The sequence below is a fragment of the Zalophus californianus genome, chromosome 9, assembly GCF_009762305.2.
Source record: "Zalophus californianus isolate mZalCal1 chromosome 9, mZalCal1.pri.v2, whole genome shotgun sequence".
NCBI classification, from domain to species: Eukaryota; Metazoa; Chordata; class Mammalia; order Carnivora; family Otariidae; genus Zalophus; species Zalophus californianus.
Window position 1 is genome coordinate 876,625 of NC_045603.1, and position 8,084 is coordinate 884,708.

Genomic DNA, 8,084 nt, shown 5'->3' on the forward strand with positions numbered 1-8,084 from the left:
CCATCCGAGGCTCTGGTGCCATGTCAGCGCCATGCCCGGCATCATTCACCTGCTTCCCTCCCCTCAAAAGGCAATCCTCCCAGCGAAGAAGGAAATCAGACCAGAGTTCACAAACCGAAGGAGCTGAGGCCAGGCAAAGAAAAACTGAAAACGCAGAGGGAAGCCAAGGCGTGCACTGACCATGACCACCGTCCGCCTGCTCCAAGAGCTCCACCTCCCAGGGCTGCTCACTCTCCAAAGTCTGTGCTGGACAGGGCCTGAAATGCAGATGCACACATTTCATCCACTCAGTGATACCGCACGGCAGCTTCACGGCACAGACACAGAATTCAACCAACTGCCCTCATAATGTACTTTAAATCTTTCTCCAGGGTGCCAGAACATTCTTTCCACAGTGTGACTTACTTACAAGCCTTCTTGTTTGCACGTAGTGACATTAAAGAAGAGAGCAGAGTCCTCATGTCCAAAATATCAGGAAGAACCAGAGCAAACAGTGTGTGCGGGAGGGGGCGACTGTCAGGTAATCACCTGTCAGGTAGACTGAACCCCAGCCTTCTTCCAACATAGGGGATTGACTCTGTCCTTTGAGACGTTCTGGATTCACAGAATATGTCTTACCTTGTGCTAGACCTTGTACTCAGAAAACATAAAGCATGACAGGGAGATGACCTGTGTAAGGGTTTGGGGAGCTGTGTGTCCCTGCACCAACGTCCCACAGGAAGCCCTCAGAGTCGAGTCCAACTCCTGTGAGAGCTTTCCTCTCAAAAGGTAGCTTTGTTTAGTGACCAAGTGAAATTTGGCTTATTCATAGTACTTTTTTAAAGACTCCAACTAAATCCTTTCAAGTCTCCTAATTTTATCACCATGATATAGACAAAACAAGTATTAATATTTCTATATAAAAAGTCACAAAGGATGCCCTCGATATGAAACCTATCATTAAAGTCTGAAGTGGATTTTTTAGAAGATTTTATTTATTTATTTGAGAGTGAGAGTGTGAGCACAAGCAGGGGGGAGGCAGAGGGAGAAGCAGGGAGCCCGATGTGCGGCTGGTGGGGCTCAATCCCAGCACCCCGAGACCATGACCTGAGCTGAAGGCAGACGCTTAACCATCTGAGCCACCCAGGCGCCCCTGAAGGGGATTTTGTAAAAACTATGCACTTGATCTAGTCAGAGTTAACTTCAAAACAAATAACTTCCCTTTTTTTTCTTTACAAAGAGAATGCCAGCAGAAGCTGCTCCTGATGGCCCCGCCCGGCGGAAACTTGCTTCCAGAGAGGTGCACGTGTGCACGGAGGGTCACCCCCACACCCGAGAAAGCACAGGGGCCGCAGGGGGGCCGGGATGCCCTCCAGCAAGGGGGGGGGTTGCGGCTCGCAGAAAAAGGGCATAAGAAGACACGCAGATGACCGAGTTTGGGTCTAGAAAAACAACTACGATTGAAAAGCATGTGCAATTACACTTTGCAACTTGATTCACATCTTATCCATGAAACCTGAACGGTGGCACCCCGACACAGAGACAACTAACGCGCTCACGAGCATGTGCTTCCTGAGACATTTAACTGACGCCGTTGGCTGTCTCTTCCTGGAAATACCACCGAAGACGAAATACATCTAGAAAACAACCCTAAAAGCAATTTCTAAGGCACCTCGCCGTAGCGGCGGCGGACAAAGTGCTTGGAGGAGACTCGAGGAGCCCCAGCACCCCGGCCTGGCCCCCCAGCCCCTGACCTCCGGCCCGGCCGCCCAGGCCCCCCAGCACAGCAGCCCGGCCCGGCCCCCCCCCGCAGCCGACCCCCCCGGCCCGCGGAGGCGAGGGGCGGCGGGCCGCACCAACTTTCCCCCACTTGAGGTGTTTTGTCAACAGAATGCTGCCGTCCGGAAAACGCTTCTCGGGCGCGACCTGCCCGGCCCCGCCGCGCGCCAGCTGTCAGCCGGGGGGCCCGGGGGCGGGGGCGCGGGCCGGGGGTCCTGGGGTCCGGGCCGGCCCAGGCGCTACGGGCCCCGCGGCCGAGTCGGGAGGCCGGGGCGGGGTCCAGGCCACGGGAGGCCGCGCCCTCGAAGCCGCCCCCAGCCCGGCGCACACAATGTCGCGGCGACCCCGGCCACCCCACCCCACCCCACCGCACCCTCCCGGCCCCGCCGCCCGACCCCGCCTCGCCCCGCCCCCCGGCCCCCGGCTCCCCCGGCCCCGACCCCGACCCCCGACGGCGCTCCAGGACGGCCGGGCCCGGGGCGCGAGCTCGCGGCCGAGGCAAAGCCCGCCCCGGCCGCCCGCCGTGCACTCACCGCGGGCACGGGGCTCGGGGCGGCGCGGCTCCCGCCCGCCTGCGGACGACGGCCGGCGCGGGCGGGCGCTCCCATTCATTAGCCGCGGCTTTGTCTGCCCCCGCCGGCCCCTCCCGCCGCCGCCGCCGCCCGCCGCCCGCGACGCCGCCGGACGCTGCGCCCCTCCCAGGGCCCCGCGCGGCGCGGGGCGGGGCCGGGGGCGGGGCCGGCTGGGCGGGCGGCACCAGGGACCCAGGCGCCGCTGACGGGGCGAGCCCGGGCCGACCGCGCAGGCGCGGTCTCTGTCCCTGGGCTGGGTCGGGCCGGCTACGCAGGCGCGGCCCCGCTGCCGGGCCGGTCCGACCGCGCAGGCGCAGTCCCCGCGCGTGGGCCCCGCCCCCGGGCTGGTGCGGACCGGCCTCTGAGGTGCAGATTCCGCACGCCGGCCTTTTCCCCCCGGCCCGGCCAGGCCGGCCGCGCAGGCGCAATCTCCGCGGGCCGGCCCGGTCCCGGCCCCGGCCTCGGCTGGGCCGACCGCGCAGGCGCAGTCCAGGCGCGCCGGCCCCCGTCCCCCTTCCCCCGCAAAGCCCGGGTCTGCTCGCGGGTGGGCAGCTGGAGGGTCTGGGGGCGGTGGCTGGGCGCGCGGTAGCTGCGGTGCCCCTGGCCCGGCCGTTGGCGGCGTCCCGCTCGCGCTTGCCCGGTGCCCAGTCCGCCCGGCCGCGGGTCCCCGGAGCCACGCGGCGGGGAGCCCACCTGCTGCGGGCGCGGGGCCGAACTGCCTGCGGGGCTCCCGGCGCCCACGGCCGCGGGACGCGCAGCGCCCGGAGCCGGGCTTACCCAGAAGCAGCGCGAGTGTCTTCCTTCGTGCACCTGGGCTCCGAGGGCTGCTGCGGCTTCGTGCTGGGTGCATTTAAGCCCTTAAGTCTAAGAAGATAAGGTGCTTCCATGCGCGGCCTCGTTCACTGGACCACAGGGATTAAAAACTTAAGCCCTGGGGGGGGCCGAGAAAAAGACCCTCACTGCGGTGACCGCACCCGGAGGCCTCAGGGTGGTGGGCTGGGGCTTCTCAGCCGCCGTTCGCGGGGGTGGGGGGGTGCCCAGCGGCCGCAGGTGCTGAACACGCGGGAACTCGGGCCCTCTAAAGTGTATGCAGAGGGCGCCTGGGTGGCTCAGTTGGTTGGGCGACTGCCTTCGGCTCAGGTCGTGATCCTGGAGTCCCGGGGTCGAGTCCCGCATCGGGCTCCCTGCTCAGCGGGAAGTCTGCTTCTCCCTCTGACCCTCTTCCCTCTTGTGCTCTCTCTCATTCTCTCTCAAATAAATAAAATCTTTAAAAAAAATAAAGTATGCAGAAATCTGGAGGTTTAATGTACAATTTCCTGATACAAACTTGTGTATCGACCGACCAAATCGTGCAAACTAAATTTGGCCCAGAGACCCCCCTCCTTATCACCCTGTTTTAGACTACAGCTGATTTTGTATGAAAATGAGACAGGTGTTCACTTTACACGTCTTCATGCTTAGGTAAGTAGCCGTTCACTCAGTGACTGGCCTGGGGCGGTGAGTCAGGCTGTGCCCCCTCCCGCCCAGCGCCCTCCATGGCTCCCTTCCCACCCCCACCCCCATGGGTCCATGACCCTCTCCTCCCGGAATGCACCGTCTTGGCCCACTCATTCCGCTCCAGCCTCAGGGGGTGACTTCTGTGACTGAGCCAGGCAGACGGGATTTAGGACTTTCACAAACCCCTCTATAATGTACTTGCTTATTACCAAATCTCAGTGGCAGCGGACTGGTTTTGTTGTTCTCACTGACGGATCCCACGTCCTGGAGTTCTGCCTGGCACAGAGTAACGGTGGATGCTGGCATATAGCTGGGGGGGGGGGGGGCGGGCAGCATGGATATTATGGCCACTGTTCAAATCCAACCTGCCACCTGTTTGTGGTTATTGGTTCGTTGTTGTTTTTAATTGCCCTGAGCTAAGAATATTTTCTCACTTTTTAATGGCTGGGGAAAAAATCGAAATAGTACTATTTCATGACGTGTGAAAATTATATAAAATTTGAATGTCAGTGTCCTCATGGAGTTGACTGGAACACAGCCATGCCTGCTCGCTCGCGGACTGCCTACAGCAGCTTTCCCAGCATACAGGCCAAGTGGAGGAGTACTTGCAACAGACACGTGACCCTGACAACTAGGAGTATTTGCTACCTAACTCTTTGCAGAAAAAGGTGTGGACTCCTGCTCTAGATGAATGAACAGCCTCCTACCTGGTCCCTGCTATGGTCACCTGTCCAGTGACACCTTCAGGAGGCTCCCTGTGTCACTCAAAGCCAGAGTCCCCACAGCCATGGTGCAGGCCCACACCGCCCTCCCTCCCTGACTTGGCTCCAGCTGCCCTCTGTGCCCCACCTCAGGGCCTTGGCCCTGGCTGTTCCCTCCACCTGGAATGCTCTTCCCCAATTGTCTGCCTGCCTCACCCCTCACCTGTGCAGATCTTGGCCCAGATGTCAGGACACTGACCATTCTCTATAAGGTAGCGTCCCTCCCCTCACCCCTGTCTCCCAGCTTCATTGTTCCCTGACGTTTATGGGGCCAGCCTTGCTAACTACAATAAACACTCCGGGAGAGCAGGGCCTTCTCTGGTATGTGTATCAATGTATCCATAGCTGGCATGAGAAGAGCAAGCACGTCCTAAGTCTTGGCAGAATAGGTTGATTGAGTCCCCACGACTGCCGGGTGCCAGGCTAGGTGTGGGCATGAAAGGTTCCCCTAGCAGAATGGCAGCAACCCTTGCCAGGTCCACCTTCCCTCCTGCACCTTCCACATCCTGCAGGTCGGCCAGGTGTGGCGGGCTCTGACCCCTCCCAGGAAGGATTTTGTTGTGTACATAGTGCGGCCATATAACCTAATGCCTGAAAGGAATACTTGGAGCTACTAATCGTGAAGCCAGACCGGCATAAACTGGGACTATCTCACCAAGTCACGATGCATGGTGGCCCTATTTAAGAGCTGTGTCCATTCATTGGACAAATCTTTGACGAGCACTTTCCGCCCTCCTGTGAGACTGTGGAGGGATCACAAGGTGACAGGGTGGTGGCAGGCGGACGCCAAGCCTGGCAGGAGGCTGCAGCTGCCAGGGTACAGTTGGGCACTGACACCAGGTGAATCCAAAGGCTCCGGAACCCCCGCCCTCCCGGGCACCCCCCCCCCGCACTGTGATTCCCCCACCTGGGTAACCCCCATCCAGGTATCCCTATCACTGCTCTCTCCCAGGACCTCTCAAGCCTCCTTGGGGTTAGTGCGGCCCAGAATGGAGGCTCCAGCCCCCAGGACCTGCAGGAGGAACTGCCCCACAGCGTTCCATTTTTGCAGCGTTGGCATTGTCAGTTTGTGCTGTTAGAGGCCAGAGAACTCCAGGCCCCTGATGTAGACACGTGGAGGTATCCCTACAGTTTTTCTCTGGGGCACTCATGGCCTGGAGTGATCTCCCTTTTGTGGGCTAGATGAGCTATAAGGGCCTGCACTTCACTGCTTCCGGAAAGCCCGCCACGCAGCCCTGGAACCTCAGAGCTGTGCCAGATGGTCATTGTCTTGGTGCCGGAAGGGACGTTGGCATCAGGATGGGGCCAGCCAGCCTGTGGAGTGATGCGGCCAGAGAAAGGCAGGTGTGGGGGGTCCCTGGAGCAGACCAGGTGTGCAATGAACGCTGGCACCTGCTGCCCCTGGCTGATGTCAGGGCAGGCGAGCCGGCGTGCCCAGGGCCACCGGCCAGCCCCCAGTCCCAGCCCTGCTGCTGAGATCTCGGGGCTTCCCTTTCTGCACCTGAGAAGTGGGAATGACGGTAGTAAGGGAGCATGAGGGTGGTGGGAAGCATCCACCAGAGCCGCCACGCCTCCAGGCCTGCTCCTCTGCTCCAGAGTGGACGGAGCCTGTCCAGGTGGAGGCCCCGAGGGTGCAGACACCCAGCTGGCGAGAAAGTGAGGACAAGGAAGCAGCTGGGAACAACCCCTGGGTGCTTCGTTGGGGTTTGGCCCTTCCTGGGGTGGAGGAGAGGGGGCTGAAGGAGAGCTGGGGATGTGACTGTGTCAACAGCACTCAGGGTGTGGGTGGCACTGAGGTGATGGTCCATGGGGGGAACCGCAGCATCTCCGGCAGACACCGCAGGGTCCTGAGGAGGGAAACACACGAATCGGTGAGGGACAGAGCGGGCAGGAGCTACAGGCGGGGCGCCAGCAAGCAGTGATGACCTCAGTGGAGATGGACCGGCTTTGGGGAACCCTGCCAGCAGTGGCTGCCAGGAGGAGCCTCAGCACATCCAGGACAAGGGGCTTGTGGCTGGGATGGGGTCCTTGGGAAGGAGCACATGGAAATCGTCAGGCACCAAGGCCCTGGGGCAGGCACCCACGACTGTGTGCATGGTAAGCCGAGCAGGGAGGGCCAGATCAGGAAGGGGCTTGAGGGTCTGTTAGGGTTGGAGTGGGCTGGTGACCAAATGATCCCGGGGTGGGGGGGGGGGGGAAGCGGCTGTGTCTGCTGCTGGATGGAGCTGATGAAACCTGGGAAGCGCCCTTGGTGAGAATGGGGGTGGGATGCACAGGTGAGAGCAGGCCCCAAATGGTGCAGAGGGTTCAGGTGGATGCACATGCTGGCCCCGGCCTTCCCGCATGGAGGACGCCAGCCTGCGGCCGCGGGCTCTTTTTTACCTTCCAAGGTGCAAATGGCTTTGGGGTTTATGGTCATAACTAGGATCGCCAGATTTAGCAAGTAAAAGTACAAATATTGCACGGGACATGTTCATACTAAAAAATTATTTATCTGAGTTTAAAATTTAACGGGGTATACTGTAGTTTTTCTAGCAACCATAATCATAACAGAGATGCTATTCGCCATAAACAATCCACCAAAATAAAGGTGAGAACTGCCTACAATCCCACTGCAAAAGGATAACTTGGAAAACAAATTAGATATGTATCTTACCCCGGTTTTATATACAAGCTTGCAGATGAAAAAACAGAAAAGACTTTACTGTGTGTACCCTTTTCTAACCTACCGCTTTCGCTTAAAGTACCTACTTACCTGTGTCCATACCACTGATTAAGGCTGCACAGGTCCATTTCTAACAGCTGCTCGACACCGCACAACGTGGGCGAGCGCACAGCCCAGCGGAGGGTCCTAGCTGTGTGCAGCTCCCCGCGGGGAGCCATTCTCAGAGAAGTCCACCTGCTCTGACGCCCTGGCAGGCCCCGCAGGTTATTTCTTCAGAAAACATTCTTTGCAGTGGAGTTTTTTCAATTGAAAATTTTATGGAGGTAATTATAGACTCATATGTGATTCCAAGAAATAATGCAGAAGGCTCCCTTGTACGTGTTAGTTTTACCCAAAGGTAACTAACCTTTTTTAAAATGATAGTGGGAGGGGCGCCTGAGGTGGCTCAGTTGGTTGAGTGTCCCACTCTTGGTTTTTGGCTCAGGTCATGATGTCAGGGTGGTGTGTGGGATCGAGCCTCGAATCAGGCTCTGCACGGAGTCTGCTTGAGATTCTTTCTCTCTCCCTTCCCCCCCTCTCAAATAAATAAATAAAATCTTTAAAAATAACTAAATAATATGATAGTAGGAGAATCACAGCCAGGGTATTGACGCTGGTACAGTTCACTGATGTTGTTCCAATTTCCCCAGTTTTACTTGTACTAGTGTGTGTATTAAATTCTGTACATTAAAAAAATGTTGGGGGGGGCGCCTGGGTGGCTCAGTCGTTAAGCATCTGCCTTCGGCTCAGGCCATGGTCCCAGGGTCCTGGGATCGAGCCCGGCATCGGGCT

The 8,084-nt window shown here is 58.7% G+C and overlaps 1 protein-coding gene across 2 annotated transcripts in view; it reads right to left on the reverse strand.

Moving 5' to 3' along the window:
* ZBED4 (zinc finger BED-type containing 4) overlaps positions 1-2,422 on the reverse strand; it is a 34,455-nt gene extending 32,033 nt beyond the window's left edge. The window contains exons 1-2 of one of the 2 annotated variants that reach the window (XM_027594667.2): positions 2,292-2,422; positions 181-257 (exon numbers count right to left, since the gene is read on the reverse strand). The gene's annotated coding sequence lies outside the window, so the exon portion shown is untranslated. The remainder of the gene's footprint in view (positions 1-180; positions 258-2,291) is intronic. The other variant, XM_027594666.2, reaches the window with a different exon arrangement.
* Positions 2,423-8,084: the final 5,662 nt, after the last annotated feature.